The 19,851-nt window shown below is 40.9% G+C and overlaps 1 protein-coding gene across 2 annotated transcripts in view; it reads left to right on the top strand.

The window, feature by feature from the left end:
* Positions 1-8,112: 8,112 nt before the first annotated feature.
* Positions 8,113-19,851, top strand: part of CANX (calnexin) — a 30,742-nt gene continuing 19,003 nt past the window's right edge. Inside the window, exon 1 of one of the 2 annotated variants that reach the window (XM_061149650.1) lies at positions 8,113-8,296. The gene's annotated coding sequence lies outside the window, so the exon portion shown is untranslated. Of the gene's footprint in view, positions 8,297-9,337; positions 9,444-19,851 lie in introns of those variants that run through there. The other variant, XM_061149651.1, reaches the window with a different exon arrangement.

Here is a 19,851-nt window from a genome sequence, read left to right as displayed (position 1 = left end):
GAGGACACAGGCTCAACCCTATTTGGGAAACTATGATCCCACATGCCTCACAACACAGCCAAAATAACTAAATAATAAATAAAAAGCTTTCCAGGTAATTCCAGTGGGCAGCCAAGGCAAAAAGCAAAAAGCAAAGCAAAAACCTTAAAATGTAAAACATAGAGACCAAAGCGTGGAAACAGAAAAAAGCTGAGAGAAAACACATAGAGAAAAAAGTTGTCAATTAGAAAGTGGTCTGGTGCAGTGAGGAAATGAGCAGATTTTCTCCCTAGAAAATAACTATGAGACTGGGGGAAAATATTTTTTGAAAGATTTAGGGTTCTGGAAATTGACCAAAAGTAATTGAGAAATTGAGAAGCATTTATTTACTCATGAAAACCTTCTGAAATCTGGTTAGAACAGTGAGAGCCTGTGGCACTCTTGCCTGGGGCTGCTCACATTCCCAGAGCTTGGTCATGAGGGTAGCTGTCCCCACTGGGTGGTGGTGGTTAGGCGCTCAGCTGTGTCTGATTCTTGTGACCCCGTGGACTGTAGCCCGCCAGGTTCCTCTGTCCATGGGATTCTCCAGGCAAGAATGGTTAGGCGCTCAGCTGTGTCTGATTCTTGCGACCCCATAGACTGTAGCCCACCAGGTTCCTCTGTCCATGGGATTCTCCAGGCAAGAATACTGGAGTGGGTTGCCATTTCCTTCTCCAGTTCTCTGTCTTCCGAACTGGGGAGGCTGCACAAATCAGCAGCTTCACTGCCTGAGGGGGCTCACTGAATCTGAAATAAATCACGGTGAGATACCACTCTACATCCACTAAAATGGCTCTAATCAAAAAGACAGGGAATAGCTGGTATTGGTGATGACGGGGAGAAACTGAAACCCTCCAACATGGGGATGTAAAATGAGCAGCCAATTTGGAAAACAAGTTGATAGTTTCTTAAACAGTCAATCATAAACTTAGCATTCAAGCCAGCAATTCTATTCCTATGTACTACCCAAAAGAACATGTCCATATACAGACTTGTTCAATAAACAAGGATGTCATAGTCATCAGCAATTGCAGCCCTCCAGAGTGAGCCAGTGAGCCCTGAGGAAACTCAGGAAAGAAAAGAACACCTGTCATTAGCCGCCATCAGACTGCAGCCATTCCACATGGTGAGCTCTGAGGAAACTCAGGATGTGAAAACACAGGATACTAGTCCCAGATAGCTGAAGAACATATCAAAGGAATGATTCGGTGAGTCCAGACTCTTGCATCTTTCTATACATAGAAAAGTGCTAAGTTCCTTAACTTGATATAGCTGGTTTTTTAAATTAACAGTAATCTTTTGATGTACCCAGATTACCCACCCTTTGCTGCTAAACTCCTATATATCCTAGCTCCTCTCCTTGCCTTGAAGTAGTTTCTCAGAGCTATCTGAAATGTTTTCTCCTGGGCTGTAGTCCTCATTTTCCCCCAAATAAAACTTTACTTATAATTCTCACACTGTGAAAAATTTTTTCAACATATGCAATGTAATATTCAATAATAAAAAGAATTAATCCTTGATACATGCTACAGCATAAATTAAGTGCGGAAACATTATGCTAAGTGACAGAAGTCAGATATGATTCCATTTACATGAACTATCTAGAAAAGGGAAAAAGCACTTTCATGGTTGCTTTGGTTGGCTGGGAATTAACTACAAATGGGGACCAAGAAACTTTTTGATGATGGAGTTACTCTAAAATTGGATTTTGGTAACTTCCATAAATTTACTAAAAATCAATGAGTCATTCACTTACAGTGGGAAAACTTTATAGTATGTTAATTATATTTCAATAAAGTTAAACTATGTGAGAGTAGAATAAAAATATTTTTAGATGTGCAAGATTACAAACAGTGGTACACCATGTCCATAGCTGTTTTATATCATATAACCAGAAATTGGGAACAGCTCAGGTGTCTATTACCTGGTTAATATATAAAGAAACTGTGGCATACATGTACAATACACTACTCAGCAATTAGAAGCAACAAATTACTGATAAATGTTACAACACAGATGAGGATCTGCAAGCAATATGTTAAGTAAGCCAGAGAGAAAACACTATATACTATATAATTACGTTCATATGAGGCTCTAGAAATGACCAATATTTTCTATAATAAAAGAAAGTGATCAATTTTTTGCCCAATGCTAGTGGTGGGGATGGAATGAATATTATGTGATAAAATAAAAAATATTTAGTTTTTATTCTGAGTTCCTGGCACAGAACTTCTAAAACCCTTGGCATTTCCTGAGTGATGAGTATCTTTTGTTATTCATAATGAGCCGATTCTAACAACACCTGAGTTTATGCTAATCAGGTGGTTATTGCTGGGTCCCTTGATCGCTTCCTGATAGGGGCTGGTTGCTAGAGAAATCAAACCAAGTGATTAGAAGAGTGGAATTTTCAGCTCCAATTCTGACCTCTAAGGAGGGGAAAGGGTTGGAGATTGAGTGCAATCACCAGTGGCCAATGATTTATTAATCATGCCTACTCAGAGGACTTCCATCAGTTCAGTCCAGTTCAGTCGCTCAGTCCTGTCCAACTCTTGGTGACCCCATGGAATGCAGCACACCAGGCTTACCTGTCCATCACCAACTCCCTGAGCTTGCTCAAAATCATGTCCATTGAGTCGGTGATGCCATCCAACCGTCTTATCTTCTGTCATCCCCTTCTCCTCCCGCCTTCAATTTTCCCCAGCATCAGGGACTTTTCAAATGAGTCAGTTCTTGGCATCAGATGGCCAAAGTATTGGAGTTTCAGCTTCAGCATCACTCCTTCCAATGAATATTCAAGACTGATTTTCTTTAGGATGGACTGGCTGGATCTCCTTGCAATCCAAGGGACTCTCAAGACTCTTCTCCAACACCACAGTTCAAAAGCATCAATTCTTCAGTGCTCAGTTTTCTTTATGGTCCAACCATACATGACTACTGGAAAAACCATAGCCTTGACTAGATGGACCTTTGTTGGCAAAGTAATGTCTCTGCTTTTTAACATGCTGTCTAGGTTGGCATAACTTTTCTTCCAAGGAGCAAGCATCTTTTAATTTCATGGCTGCAGTCACCATCTGCAGTGATTTTGGAGCCCAACAAAATAAAGTCTTCATTGTTTCCATTGCTTCCCCATCTATTTGTCATGAAGTGATGACACCAGATGCCATGATCTTAGTTTTCTGAGTGTTGAACTTTAAGCCAACTTTTTCACTCTCCTCTTTCACTTTCATCAAGAGGCTCTTCAGTTCCTCTTCACTTTCTGCCATAAGGGTACTGTCATCTGCATATTTGAGGTTATTGATATTTCTCCTGGCAATCATGATTCCAGTTTATACTTCATCCAGCCTGCCATTTTTCATGATGTACTCTGCATGTAAGTTAAATAAGCAGGATGACAATATACAGCCTTGACGTACTCCTTTCCCTATTTGGAACCAGTCTGTTGCTGCATGTGCAGTTCAAACTGTTGCTGCTTGACCTGCATACAGATTTCTCAGGAGGCAGGTAAGGTGGTCTGCTAGTCCCATCTCTATAAGAATTTTCCACAGTTTGTTGTGATCCACACAGTCAAAGGCTTTGGCATAGTCAATACAGCAGAAGTAGATGTTCTTCTCAAATTCTTTCTTTTTCAATGAGCCAACAGATGTTGGCAATTTGACCTCTGGTTCCTCTGCTTTTTCTAAATCCAGTTTGAATATCTGGAAATTCTCAATTCACGTACTGTTGAAGCTTAGGTTGGAGAATTTTGAGCATTACTTTGCTAGCAAGTGAGATGAGTGCAATTGTGCTTCCATAAAACCCCCTAAGTAATGGTGTTTGGAGAGCTTCTAGCTTGTTCAACATATGCAGGTGCTGGGAGGTTGGCATGCCTGGAGTGGGTATAGAATCTCTGCATATTCATACACATATACACCCATAAGTTGCCCTATGCATTTTTCCATTTGGCTGTTCCTTAGTGGCAGCTTTTTATTTCAGTAAACCTGTGATAGCAAGCATTTTCCTGGGTTCTGCGTGTTGTTGTCTGAACCTGAAGAGGTGGTCATGGGAACCCCCAAATTTGTAGCTGGTCAAGGCAACCCATAGCCTGTATACCTCATCTGCAGCTGAGCATCTATGTGGGGGCAGTCTTAGCCTTTAAATCTGTGGTGTCTGAGATTAATTGGGTAGTTAGTGTCAAAATTGAATTGAACTTGTTACCAAGTCCAAGCTCACTCTGCTTGGCCCACAGGACATGCCAGTAAGAGCACAAGATGAGGTGTTAAGCCTGGTAGACCTAGAAGATGGCAGATTTATGTCTCAAAATTACCATCTATCTTGGTTTGGATGCCAGTTTCTTTTATAGAACAGAGAGGCGGGTGGGTAAGGAGGTAAAGAAAAAAGGCCACTAATCTGACAAATATCTTCTGGAATGGCCAGCCTGCAGGGATTTGTCCTCAACTTCTTAAGAACATCATGCTTTAGCAGAAAAATCTCTAGCAGGACCAACAGTCCTATTCTGTCTTGGGCCCAGACCCAGGATCCCCAGGATCAGCTAAGCTGGAAGCCACCCTCTTTTAGGGCTCTATACTTTACCACCAGTCATCTGGGCTCACACTCTCACTGTTGCCTTTGGTTCTTCTTTTCCTAGATTTCTGAGTCCTATGGCACAGTCTTCAGCATCAACATTTAATGCTTTTGTTTCTAGATATCCTGTCATTCCCTAATTCTGCCCTTTAATCAACTTCAAGAATTAGTATCCTAACCAGACTCATATCTGGTAGTCTCTCTCTTTTTTAGACTCCCTGGAATAATATTAAAATAAAGCTTCCCTAGGGAATTTCCTGTTTGTCCAGTGGTTAGGACTTGGCTTTTTCACTGTCAGGGCCGGGTTTGATTTCTGGTTGGGAAACTAGGATCCTGCATGCCATATGCTGTGTCCAAATTAAAAAAAAATAATTATAATGCTTCCCTAAGTATCTAAATAATAACCAAAATTTAAATTTAACCTATCTCCCTAAAAACTCACTGGCTAGGTCCTAACCCAACTCTCGAGCTGAGCAAGCTCCCATTACTTTAAAGAACACCTTTCTCCAGCCAAAATACATGATGTCCCTAAATATATGATACCCATTTTCCTGCCTTTCCAAATGCTTTCCCGTACTTAAAGGAGCCTTTCTCCAACTCTCCACCTACAGAAATCCTGCATATCCTACCTTATCCCGTTCAAGTCACATATTTCCCTGTCCGTTCTAGATGAAAGCAGTCCCTCCCAACTAAAAATCGCCTTAAATTCCCTTTAGTACTGCCATCTTTTAACATTTACCTTCTCATTTTCCCTTCCAAGATGGCAAGAGGGAATAAAGCTGGCTCCTCACCTAGAGCCAGACATCCCGGAATGTGAAGTCAAGTGGGCCTCAGGAAGCATCACTATGAACAAAGCTAGTGGAGGTGATGGAATTCCAGTTAAGCTATTTCAAATCCTAAGAGATGATGCTGTGAAAGTGCTGCACTCAGTATGCCAGCAAATTTGGAAAACTCAGCAGTGGCCACAGGTCTGGAAAAGGTCAGTTTTCATTTCAATCTCAAAGAAAAGCAATGCCAAAGAATGTCCAAACTACCACACAATTGCACTCATCTCACACGCTAGGAAAGTAATGCTCAAAATTCTCCAACCTAGGCTTCAACAGTACGTGAACTTCGAGATGTTCAAGCTAGACTTTGAAAAGGCAGAGGAACCAGAGGTCAAATTGCCAACATCCGTTGGATCATCGAAAAAGCAAAAGAATTCCAGAAAAACATCTACTTCCACTTTATTGACTATGCCAAAGCCTTTGACTGTGTGGATCACAACAAACTGTGGAAAATTCTTATAGAGATGGGACTAGCAGACCACCTTACCTGCCTCCTGAGAAATCTGTATGCAAGTCAAGCAGCAACAGTTTGAACTGCACATGCAGCAACAGACTGGTTCCAAATAGGGAAAGGAGTACGTCAAGGCTGTATATTGTCATCCTGCTTTTTTAACTTACATGCAGAGTACATCTTGAGAAATGGCAGGCTGGATGAAGTATAAACTGGAATCATGATTGCCAGGAGAAATATCAATAACCTCAAATATGCAGATGACAGTACCCTTATGGCAGAAAGTGAAGAGGAACTGAAGAGCCTCTTGATGAAAGTGAAAGAGGAGAGTGAAAAAGTTGGCTTAAAACTCAACATTCAAAAAACTAAGACCATGGCACCTGGTGTCATCACTTCATGGCAAATAGATGAGAAGCAATGGAAACAGTGAGAGACTTTATTTTGTTGGGCTCCAAAATCACTGCAGATGGTGACTGCAGCCATGAAATTAAAAGATGCTTGCTCCTTGGAAGAAAAGTTTTGCCAACCTAGACAGCATGTTAGAAAGCAGAGACATTACTTTGCCAACAAAGGTCCATCTAGTCAAGGCTATGGTTTTTCCAGTAGTCATGTATGGTTGTGAGAGTTGGACTATAAAGAAAACTGAGCACTGAAGAATTGATGCTTTTGAACTGTGGTGTTGGAGAAGAGTCTTGAGAGTCCCTTGGATTGCAAGGAGATCCAGCCAGTCCATCCTAAAGAAAATCAGTCTTGAATATTCATTGGAAGGAGTGATGCTGAAGCTGAAACTCCAATACTTTGGCCATCTGATGTCAAGAACTGACTCATTTGAAAAGTCCCTGATGCTGGGGAAAATTGAAGGCGGGAGGAGAAGGGGATGACAGAAGATGAGACAGTTGGATGGCATCACCGACTCAATGGACATGATTTTGAGCAAGCTCAGGGAGTTGGTGATGGACAGGGAAGCCTAGTGTGCTGCATTCCATGGCTCGCAAAGAGTCGGACAGGATTGAGCAACTGAACTGGGGAAGTTGATGTGTGTGTGTGTGTGTGTGTATGTGTGTGCGCGCACGCGCGTGTGCATGCCCACTCACTAAGTTGCTTCAGATCTGTCCAACTCTGTGCGACGGAGTGTAGCCTGCTAGGCTACTCTGTACATGAGATTCTCCAGGCCAGGATACTGAAGTGAGATGCCATGCCCTCCTTCAGCGGATCTTCTGGACCCACGGATGGAACCCAGGTCTCTTACATCTCCTGCACTGGCAGCCTGGTTCTTTACCGCTAGCACCACCTGGGAAGCCCAGGATAGTTGCTACATTTACCAAATCCAGTTTTTTTCACCCTACCATTTAGCCTTTGGGTAGCCAAAGAAATGGACGACAGAAACCAGGACATATAACGGTCTAAAAAAACCACGAACACTTCCATTTTCTGAGGTTTTCAGCATATTGAAAACTGAAGATATGCTAAAGGTGAATTACAAAACTTGTGGTGTATTTGAAATCTTTCCATTGCACCATCTTTTTCTCTCAATATTGTTGTCAGTGTGTCTCTGTGCCCTTTTTGTCTAATTTTACTTAAGAAAACATCGCAAATTGAAAATTGAAATAAACCTGGAGTGTAGCACTCTGGACTGTATTTGAGCTTGGGTAACAAGGTGGCCTCAGGCTACTGAGCCTAGCGCAATGACACTGCAGGAACCGTGGCGCCTGCCTGCATGGCGCAGTGCAGTTGACTTTAGGCCAGAGCGAGGGAGCTGTTAGCGCTGCGCACTCGCTGCATCGGGGGCAAGACTCTTCCCGATGGTTCACCAGACTTCCCATCCCTTCTTGCCAGCTGACATGTGACGCCCAAAGAAGGGAACGGAATGCCAGACTCCGAGCCCGGGTCTAGGCACAGAAGGTGTGGGAACCACAGAGACAGACATGCAACTCCTGGAAGCGCGCCCACTAAGGAACCAGTGCAACCGCGCGCGGGAACTCCTGACGGGCTGGTCCCGCCTCAGGGCGCGCGCGCCCGGGAATATTCCTTGCCGCCTCAGCCCGCCCCCTTCCCTACCGCCCAACCAACGGCCACTTCCTGCCTCACTCCCAGCCAATCCCCACGCTCCACGAAGAATAGCCCTAGGGGGCGTATGGGAAAGTCCTTAGAGCGATGGTCGCATTGACCAACTGAATTCAGAAGCTGGCGCGGGGGGGCTGGCCTTGGCCCTAGCCGCAGCTACTCAGGAGCGAGGGGCGGGCTCAGGGCCGGGCTTCGTGCGGTGGGGCTAGCTCGCGCGGCGGCAGCCGGAGTCAAGGCCTCTTCGTTCTGCGGCACGTGACGGTCGTGCTTCTTCAGCTGCTGTGCTGCCTCAGCCGCCGTATTCTCTGTGGCGCGGGGCCGGTTGTGCGGGTGGGAGCAGGCGCGGGCGCCACCGGCCGTCCCGCCGAGGCTCGAGGTGAGACGGGAGGCCTGCTTGTGTTCGGGCCTGTGAGGACCCTTGGGGGCCTGGATACGCGGCGCCGCGACCGTGGGCCCGAAGAGCCGGGCGTGGCCGGGGCCGAGGGGTCCGGCTGGGTTTCGGAAGCTCAGGCCCAGGCTGGCGCTCCGGCCGTGTGGTGTGAGGCCGGGACCGGGGCCGCCTGAGTTAGGGAGCCAGGCCCAGGCCGCGCCAGCGGGGTCGGGAGGCGTGGCAGGTGCCTTAGAACCTCTTTTGACCTCTGAGAAAGCTAACTTCTTCTTCTGGCTTTGCTTCTAGGGCTTTCTTAAGCCTATTGCTGGCTACCTGTGAAGCTGGGAAGTGGCCTGGAGTGACTGGGTAAAGGTCTGGAATAGGATCGGGCCTAGTCGATATCCCTCGTAGTGGCGAAGAGTTGATAGTGGGCCGAGAGAGAATATTTAGCATTAGAGGTTAAGTATTTGAAAATTAAAATCACAGAGTGAAGAATGGAGTATGGAGAATGTGCTAGAACGCGCGGTGGCTGAAAAACTTAAGCCCTAACATTTAATTACATCTCTCTATGGATGAGGAATAAGTAATCTGGTTTGTAAATTCAGAAAGACTGGCAGGAAAGCACCCAAAAGCTCTCTGTGGGCAAGTCATTTTATAATGGAGGAAACTTGAGGCCCAGAGCTCTGAAATGATTGGCTCAAGGTCATGGGATTAATTTTATGATCACATTGGAGTTTTAGTTGAGGCAGTTTTGATGTAGTGCTTAAGGCTAAAGCCCTGGTTCAAGTCGTTAATCTGTCATTTGTTGCTGTATGAATTTAGGCAATTTACTTCTCTGTACCCCAGTTCTCTCCAAATAATGGATATAAAATCTGGTGGTGGTGGTGTTAGAACTAAACTGTGTATAAAAAAGGACAGGAGACACTTTCACTACTTGATAAATGATTTAAATAAATTAAGGCCTGAATGATGTTGGCCCACTACACCAACATCCTCCTTTTTGAGTTGGTTAAGTCCTGGGACCTGAAGTCACCTTTATGGATATAGGAGGAAGAAACTGGACTTTGTGGATTAACTGCTGGGTATGACACAAGTGAATGCTGGCTGGAGGAAGTTAAACTGAGCTGAATATTAAAAGCTTGGGAGGACAAAGGTGAGCCACAGTTAGGTTTCTTTACCTCTGAGTTAGGAAATGGACCATTTTGCTTAATTTTTTAATAAGAGTTAGTGGGTGGGAGGATTTGTTTTGTTTCCAGTTTTTTTTTTTTTTTAAGGGAGGAACTGTATTGATTTTTAAAATCATTCTGTGTCAGTCTTTTAACAGTGATGTTTAAGTGCCATGAATAGAATCACTGCTGAGTTGTCCATTTGCTGTAGTAAGAGCAGAGGTAGAGAATTGTGTGGGAGTTCTCCTGTGCACCAGCACAAGCAGACAAGTCAGGGAACTGGATTATGAGATGGCCAGAATGAACGGTGTATTGGAGTGTTGCACAGCAAACTTCCTGACCTGTCTGATAATGAGTGTCAGCAACTCCCTACCTTACTATCTTAACTCGACAGTTTCAACTAGCACATTATCTTCCAAGGACCTTGAAGGGTAAGCGTGTGACAGAAGTTGTTGCTGCAGTTTTGGCAATCATGCTCTTGCATCCTTTCAGTTACAGAGTTCACTTTCTCTGAGTGATAGCTTACGGGGATGAGGTGACAGTCGGTAAGCACTAATGCAGACTGGAGAGACTTGAATTCCAGGCCCAGCAAGGTAACTAGCTTAATCAGCTACGTTGGTTTCCGTATCTTTAAAACAGAATGAGGAGTGCCCAGGATACTTTACCATTAGGGATCTTTTAGGAGAGACAAATAAGATGGTGAACATGAAACTACTTTGAATGGCATAATGCAAGTAGAAGAATTGGCAGCTCATAATAACTCCTAGGAAATAATAACAGTGCCTGAACATAGTTACAACCTGTACAGCTTACTGTAGAACTTTGTCAGAAAAGTACAGGCTGAATGCTTTGTTAACTATAACAGATGAGTTTAAAATTAAGCTTAACTCTTAAAATTATTTGGAGAATTTTATTTTTTTTAAGTAACAGAATCTTCAGCAGTGTTTTGGGAATCCACATTTTAAATCTACTTAGTTTATACGAAAAAAGAAAGTGCTATGGAAAGATACATTTTAATGTTCCTGTCAATCAAAAGCAAAATTCAGAACTGAACTAGGCAGTGTACATCTGTTTTTTTAGTGGATGAGCATTTAGTAAGGACCACTTTGAATTTTATCCCACTATTAAGTGCTTTTATATTTTGACTAGATGTAGTGATACCAGAGGAATGGAAAGTAGTAGTAAAATGGTTATCTGTGACTGGAATCAAATTCCTTTTAAGTGGTTCCTTTTCAATCTAAGACTTCAAGTTTCTTATCACCATTAAAACTGAGTGTTTTAGGACCGTTAAAGCTTAAATGGTGTGGCTGGGCAATACCTAGTAATAGTAGAAATCACTGATAATGTTGCACATTACTGTAAGCCAGGTACTGATATAAACACATTGCATGCATTTTGTTTATATAACTATCTAAGAAGTACACAGTGTTGTTATTTTAGAGATGAAGAAACGGAGGCCCCGAAGTTAGTAATTCACCCAATATGCCAAGTTAAGTAGAAGATTAGGGATTGTGAACTTCTGAGTTCCTGCTTGTTGTTGTGCAGGAACTAAGTTGTGTTTGACTCTTGTGACATCATGGACTGTAGCCCGCCAGGCTCCTCTGTCCTTGGGATTTACCAGGCAAGAATACTAGAGTGGGTTGTCATGCCCTCTTCCAGGAAATCTTCTCAACCCAGCAGTCAAACCCACATCTCCTGCTTCGCCAGTAGATTCTTTACCACTGAACCACATGGGAAGCCCAGTCCTGCTCATTAACCATACTTTTAACTGTGACCTTGGACAGATTAGCCTTAGTTTCCTCATGTGTCACATGGGATGATAGAGCCTCCTGGGGATCTTATGAAAATTAAATTAGACAATCTAAAAGTGTCTAAAATCAATGAGACATAACATTTTAAAAAGGTAGATAAATGGATAGCTTACATGAAGGAGAGTGCCTCATTTTTTAATTACATTCAGCCTTTCAAAAAAATCACTTTGGGGAATTCCCTGGTGGGCCAGTGGTTAGGACTTGGATATTCCATTGCAGGGGGGCCGAGTTCAATCCCTGGTTGGGCAAACTAACATCCAGCAAGCTGTGAGCCAAAAGAAAAAAAAAATCACTTTTTTTAAAAAAAAGTAACCAATTCTGCCAGCTAGGTCACTTCTGTTCTTTTTTCTGATTTCTCATGGATTAAAGGAATTAGGTGACATTTCCTAACTACTTTTAAGAGATAAAATTCGAAAAAGAAAAGCTTCAGAACCGAATGATTTCACTAGTGAATTCTACCAGATACTTAGGGAAGATTTAATACCAATCCTTCACAAACTTTTCTAAAAAATAGAAGAAAGGAAAACACTCCTACTCATCCTTTTAGGCCAAAATATTACCATGATAACAAAATGAAAGACTTCACAAGAAAACCATAGAACAATATCCCTTAAGCAAATAGATTAAAAAGTCCTCAAAATGCTAGTAAATGGGATCCAGCAACATATAAAAAAGAATTATATACCACAGCCAAGTGGGAGTTAACCCAGAAATGTAAGTTGGTTTACTATACAATAAAGAATGTAATATGTTGCATTAATAAAGGACAAAAAACCTACATGATCATCTCAGTTGGATAAAGTGCAACACCCTTTCATGATAGAAGCACTCAACAGACGAGGAATATAAGGGAACTTCATTGACCCTCTTAAGAGAGACATTCCTTTTGTGGCATTTCTTGTTCCTTTCCAATTTCTGATGGATTAAAGGAATTAGAAGTGACATTTCCTAACTACTTTAAAAAAATTGTTTATTTGGCTGCCCTGGGTCTTAGTTGCTTAGATCCAGTTCCCCGACCATCTGGGGCCACCTGCACTGGGAGCACAGTCCTAGCCATTGGACCGCCAGGGAAGTCCCCCTAACTACTTTTAAGAAACAGAGTCTTAAAAAGAAAAGCCCAGAACCAAATGGATTCACTGGTGAATTCTACCAAACACTTAGGGAAGAATTAACACTAATCCCTCACAAACTCTTCCAAAAATAGAAGAGAACACTTTCCAACTCATTCTATGAAGCCAGTATTACCCTGATATCAAAACTAGACAAAGACTTGACAAGAAAGCCATAGACTAATATCTTTATGAAAATAGATGCAAAATAGACTATCTTGAAAATATTAAAGTTTAATTTAAAAATGAGACTCCATTGGTTTTAAAAAATCTTTTTTTTTTTTAATGGCCCCTTACGGAGCATAAAGATACCACCTATGAGAGGTGACAAATTTAATATTTCTTTAGTGTTTGCCAGTTCCTAAAATTGCTCTAAGTCAATTTTTGATTTGTTGAAATTCAGTGCAGAATGTGTATCTAATATAATATTTTGTGTTCAGTTGAAGTCTCATGTATATTTTTCAGTACATACAGTAAAATAATAGGACTCTTTAGAATGTGCCCTGAGAACAGAGTTACCATTAACCAAAAATAAACTTAAATTTGGAGGAATTCATAAAATTGGTGGCAGAGCAGGAAATAAGAAAATCACAGATAAACAGGGATATTTCTCTGTCCAAATGCTACAGTTGTATATACATCATTGCGAGGAAGAGTTAAAGAAAACAGAATATAGTGAGAAGAAAGCTAGTTCTTGTTACATAAAATCATTCAGCTTTGTTGAAATATGTAGGAGGTGTAGGCCATCTGGGAATTGAAGATGTAGTTGTACTAATTGTGTATGAAAAGAACAAACCATTTGTGTACTTATGAAGTACTGGACTCTGATAGACTGTTTATTATCTTTTTGTATTTTCACAGCAAGCCTTTGAGCTAGTAGTACTACTAGCTACATTTATAAAATAGAGAAGAAAGACTCCTTTAAGTTCAATAAGCTGACCAAGGTCACAAAGAGGATCAAGGAAGTCTTGAACCCAGATTTCTCTGACATGACAGTTTACACCATCACGTACACTGTACTACCTTTTGCATAAGGTCTTAATTTTCTGAATCATCAGTTTTAAAATAGAATACTTCCATTTCTAGAATTCAAGGTAAATTCACTCTTAAAAATTAAAAAGTGAACTGAAATACTAAGAGTGAATAGACTAAGGTCTCTTGAAGAATTCTTCTGACTTTGAGATTTTGAGAACTGGGCTTTTTGCTCTGTCCTTGGAAAATTGAGACACAAGTTGGAAATCATTTATATTATTTATAAATGTATATTACACATATGCATGTATTTTCTTGGCTTTGTGTACATTTGTCTATGTGATCCCAAGGGTAGAGATTCTCTGCCTTGGATATAGGCTGATAATTATATTTGATTATTAAAAGCAAAACACATTAACTGGAAGGAAGGGGACAAGATGTTTAGATTTCTAACCCAACTCACATTTCTGTGTCTTTCTCTGTACTTCTGTGCTTTGAAAGACTGGGTCGATTTAAAGCTGGTTTCTATACAACTCTGATCAAGTCTAACGAACCAGCCATACTGATCCAGTAATACATTTTTTAAGAGAAGCTTTCAGGTTTGAAATAATTACAGACCTGCAAAAGTTGCAAAATAGTACAGAGAGATCTCTTGTACCCAATACCCAGCTTCCCCAAATAACAGTATAGGTAGATAACTATAGTAAAATACCAGAACTAGGAAAAAATTGCATTGGTACAATCTACAGACCATATTTGGATTTCTCCAAGTTTTACCTGCCCTTGGGTGTACAATTTTATCATGACACTAGTTGATACGTAAAATTTTTGCTTTTTTGTTTTTTTTTTTTTTTGGTGTTTTTTTTTGTTTGTTTGTTTGTTTTTGGTGTTTTTTATAGACAAAACATTCAGGCTGGAGTCTTGAGTAGTACTAACAGATCTCTGCATGTTTTTTCCTAGTTAGATAAAAGGTTATGAGTTTATGTTATCCACCTCCAACCCCCCTGAAACTTGATTGGTAGGGCTAATGGTACAGAATATTCATGAACTCTGAAAACATGGGCAATTATATTTTGTTTCCAGACTTTAAGGACACCCTTTAATGATCCTGAAGGTCAGAGTTGTTTTTTTTTTTTTTAATAGTTGATAACTAGTTGGCCCTCATGGAATTGATCACTATCAGCAAACATTCATTTAGTGTTTAATATGTACCAGGTTTGCTGATGGGCATTAGACCCATTTTTTTCCTTTAACCCTTTGTAATGCAGAATTCTCACACTTCAGTCTTGTGACTGCCAGGAAACAGTCTTGAGCCCTGCCACCCAGTATGTATTGAAAGTCCATCTGAGGGAATTCCCTGGCAGTCTCACGGTTAGGCATTTTCACTGTTGGGGCCTGGGTTTGATCCCTGATGTCTCAAGCCATTCGGCACAGCCAAAGGGGGAAAAAAAATCTAGCTGAGAAATATTTAATGAGTATTTGAAGGAAGTGCAGTGTGTTCACTTCTCTGGAACCTAGAAACTGTAAGTTTTTTTTTCCAGATCAAGTTCTGGATCAACAGAAATCAGAACTTGGCCTATGTAGTCTTGTCCCTCATAGTGTTGGTTTTACTGACTTCACTTTTGCTCTAGTTAAGGGATACCATATGATAAAGCCACACAAAACTATATTTACATATAATTTAAGGGTGTTTTTAAGAAAAGTTCACTTTGGTGGACTCATAAATGTTAAAAATGAATGTTATTTTCTTGTTTGTGGTTTTGATTTTTAATTGCTACTCTCCTGGAGGTCTGTAAGTAATTTGTAATTTGGCCAAGACAGGAATTTAAATGGGCCCACTGTGAGACAGTTTGTGGCACTAAATAGTTCAGTCATGAATTAGACATCCACCTAGCATTTGCACCCAAGCTCAAAGGGGCACTGCGGTAGAGTTTAAGGAAATAGCCTTGCAGTGATTTAAAAAGAAAAAAACAAAAAACAGAGAAAAATGGCTCTTAGAGGAAAATCAGGAAATAAAGTACTCTAAGAAAAGGATGGCTTTCAAGCAGGAAGTATGAGAGAAAGTGCTATAATGGCATTCAGGAACAGGAGAGGTCTTGCACTGGAAGCGGTCATGTAGCTTAGTGAGCATGAGTTGTGAAGAGACTTAGAAAATGTTAATGTTTCTTTACTGCTGGAAAGGGTTAACTTGGTTTAAAGGCGCATAATTTCTTCACTTTTATTCTTGAACGTTTTAGATCTAGGAGTCATTTGTGACTTTGGGGAAGTTGGGAGTGGGGGAAATGTGCTATTTATTTTTTTAAAGCATTATTGCTTTATTGCTGAACTTCTTGTTACATATTTCCTATTAATCTTAGAAATAGTGACAACAGAGAAATACGCTGTCTGCTTTGTTGTTTAGTTGCTAAGTCACGTCCTCTTTTGTGACCCCATGGACTGTAGCCTGCCTGGCTTCTCTGTCCTTGGGATTTCCCAGTCAAGAATACTGGGAGTGGGTTGCCATTTCCTTCTCCAGGTTGGGATTTTCCCAACTCAGGGATTGAACCCACATCTGCATTGCAGGCAGATTCTTTATCACTGAGCTACCTGGGAAACCCTTACACTCTCTGCTTAGGAGTTTCTAAGTGTTAGACACATGAAGAGTTCTATTTATTTATTTTCCCAAAGTAATTAATTAATTAGGCTGCACTGGGTCTTTGTTGTGGCAGAGGGGTCTTTGGTTGGGGCTTGAAGGATCTAGGTCTCTGAATAGGGATCAAACCCGGCTTCTCTGTGTTGGAAGCATGAACTCAGCCACTGGACCACCAGAGAAGTCCTTGAAGAGCTTTGAAGGGAGAAAAAAGCTGCTGCTTAGACGTCTTCTTGGACATTAATATATGTGAAAAATCATTTCGTTTCTAAGACAGAAGTGGTATAAAATTATCAAGTTAAGTATTGGGAGACAGGAGACTTGGCCTCTGCTCCTGATTGTGCCAATAACCGTTTTTGGCAAGTCTGTTGTATCTCAGTTTCTCTCCGAAAAGAGATTTAGACTAGATTCCAATAGTATATATTTCAGCCCTGAAATTTTTTTTGGAGGGATAGGAGATAAATATTTGATGCATAATAGTGGAACATCCTTTTTTAAAAAATGACTTTTTTTTTTTTAAGTTCTACCACTTTATTGCTACCAACCCATCTCCCTCCACCCTCGTGCACACATGCTCAGTCATGTAATCCCATGGACTGCAGCCTGCCAGGCTCCTCTGTCCATGGACTTTTCCAGGCAAGAATACTGGAGTGGGTTGCTATTTCCTTCTCCATTTTACAGAATCGTTTTAAATCTACAGAATCATTTCTGCCATGATTAGCAACATTAGTATAGTACATTTATTATAATTAATGAATGAATAATGGTAATTATGGAAGTCCATATTTAATTCAGATTTCCTTTGTTTTTACTTGCTGCTCTTGTTCCATGGTACCGTATTACATTTAGTCATCATATCTCCTTAAGCTCCTCTTGGCTGTGACAGTTTTTTAGATATTCTTTGTTTTTCATGCCCTTGACATATTTGAGGACTGCTGGTCAGGCTGTTTTGTAGAATGTCTCTCTGTTGGGATTTCCATGATGTTTTTCTCATGATTAGAGGGAATATGGATTTTGGGGAGGAAGACCTCAGAGGTTAAAGTACTGTTTTCATCTCATTGTATCAAGGGTGCATGCTGTCAACATGATGTCACTTTTGGTCTTTACCTTGAGCACCTGACTGGAGTCGTGTTTGCTGGGTTTCTCCACTAAAATCCGTGCTTTTCCTGTTCCCATACAGGAAGGACATCACTATGTGTAGCCCACTTGTAAGGATAGGGAGTTGTTTCTTCTCCTTGACAGTGGACTATCTGTATCTGTTACTTGGAATATTTCTGCCTGGAAAATTTGCCTCTTATTTATTTGCTCTCATTTATTTATTTATTCAGTAATGTGTAGATTCATGGACATTTATTTTGTGCTTTGGAATATAATCCAATACCACTTATTTTATTGCTCATATTGTTACAGCTTTGGCCATTGCTCTTTCTTTTGTTCCTTTGATACAGCCCCACATCATTGTGGGTGTTTTTGTTTTGAACACTTGGTCACTTTCTGGCAGTACAAGATGTTCGAGGCTTGTCTTATATGTTTGCTGCCCTAATCCTAGATAATCAGCCAAGGAACCCGGTTTTCCTTTTATTGGAGATGATATTGGAAACCAAAATCCTTGGTACTAGGGTATTTATTGAATTGCTGCTGAGGTGTAGGGAGTTGGTGATGGACAGGGAGGCCTGGCACGCTGCGGTTCATGGGCTTGCAAGGACACTACTGAGCGACTGAACTGAACTGAGGTGTAGTAGTTTCTTGTATGCCCTCTTAACTGATAGAGCAAGAAAATATATGTGTGTATACTAAGTGGTTTATATGCACATATCTAGAAATACTGCGTATGTAACCCTCTGTATAATAAGATAAATATGAGTTCATATTGTAGTCTCTTAACTCTTGCCCATTACCATGTGGATTATCTTAGCCTCTCTTTGCCTTGCTTGTCTGTAAGGTCCCACGCTCAGCATTGAAAGCGGCTCCTACCATATACAGCATCCATTTACTTAATTGTTCAATTCTGATATATATGTATAGCAATATCCAAATTGTTAACCTGTATACTCATGTGAATCAGCTTAACTTGAATAGTGCTTTTGTATAGTCTGGTTTTGCAGACTGCACTGATTTCCAGAGTTTCTTAGGTTAACCTCTTTTCCCGCCGCCTCTTTGAGGTGGTTTCATATATTTTTAATACATTTGGGTTGTTTTGTCATATCCTGTGTGTATCATTGGATCACTCAACCTCTTAAATGATGTTTTAGAATTTTCATATATCAATATTCATTCTTTGTGCTGTTAAGTTTTCTGGGATTTGAAAAATGTGTACTATCATGTATCCATAATTACAACATTATACAGAATAGTTTCTCTGCCTAAAAAAGCCCCCTGTGCTTACCTATTCATCCTGACCGCCACCTCTAAACCTCTGATTTTAATTTTTTTTTCTTTTAATATCTAGGGTTTGGCCTTCTTGAGAATGTGATCTAATTGGAATTATATAGCATGTGGCCTTTTCAGACTCAGCCTTTTCTCTCAGTTAGCAGTATCCACTAAAGACTTAAGTCTTTTTTTGGCTTAATAGCTCTTTTTTTTTTTTTAATTAAAGTATAGTTTATAGTTTACAATGTTGTGATAATTTCTGCTGTACAGCAAAGTGATTCAGTTTAGGTAGCTCATCTTGTAATTTCTGAACAATATTTCATCGAATAGGTATACTACAGTTTGTTTACTCATTCCCCTACTGAAGAACGTTTTGGTTTCTTCAAGTTTTGAGTTATTATGGAAAAGTGTTAGTTGCTCAGTCATCTCCTACTCTCTGCGACCCCATGGACTGTAGCCCCCCAGGGTCCTCTGTCCATGGGATTCTCGAGGCGAGAATACTGGAGTGAGTAGCCATTCCCTTCTCCAGGGGATCTTCCCAACCCAGGGATCGAACCCAGGTCTCCTGCACTGCAGGCAGGTTCTTTACCGTCTGAGCTACCAGGGAAGCCCATTATGGATAAAGCTGCTATAAACATTGGTGTGACAGTTTTTGTCCAGTCATAAGTCTTCAGATCAGTTGGGCAAGAACTTTGGGAACATGATTGACAAATCATATAGTAAGAATTTGCCAGAGTATGTGCCAGAGTGCCTGAAATTTTCGATTTTCACCAGCAGTGAAATGAGTTCCTGTTACTTCACATCCTTGCTAGTTCTAGCACATCTTAGCCATTCTAATAGGTGTATTGTAGCATCTCATTGTTTGCAGTTACCTAATGGCAGATGAAAGGGCTTCCCCGGTGGCTCAGTGGTAAAGAATCTGCCTGCAGTGCAGGAGCTACAGGAGGCCTGGGTTTGATCCGTGGGTCAGGAAGATCCCCTGGAGGAGGGCATGGCAACCCACTCCAGTATTCTTGCCTGGAGAATCCCATGGACAGAGGAGCCTAGTGGGCTACAGTCCATGGAGTTGCAAAGAGTCGGACACAACTGAAGCGACTTAGCAATGGCAGATGATGTTTGATCTTTCCATATGCCATCTAAATATCTTGTTTGGTGAGGTATCTGTTTAGATGTTTTGCCCATTTTGTAATTGGGTGGTTTGTTTTCTTACTGGTTGAGTTTGTGTTTTTTGTACATTTTGGAAACCATTTCTTTATTAGATATTGATTTTGCAAATATTTTCTCCTAGCTTGATTTGTTTTTTAATTCTCAAGTTTTTTTTCATAGAGTTGAAATAAGTTCAACCAGTTCTTTTCTTTTGTGTATCTTGCTTTTGATGTATTGGAAACTCTTTGTCAAACCCAAAATTGTTTAAAATTTCTCCTGTGTTTTCTCACAGAAATCGTAATAGTGCAACATCCTTTTTGATATAAGGAGTGTGGGTAGGAGGACTGAAATGAGGGTG

This window comes from Dama dama, chromosome 9, assembly GCF_033118175.1.
Source record: "Dama dama isolate Ldn47 chromosome 9, ASM3311817v1, whole genome shotgun sequence".
NCBI lineage: Eukaryota > Metazoa > Chordata > Mammalia > Artiodactyla > Cervidae > Dama > Dama dama.
Note: the sequence above shows the minus strand (reverse complement) of the source record. Positions and strands in the feature narration are given on the sequence as shown.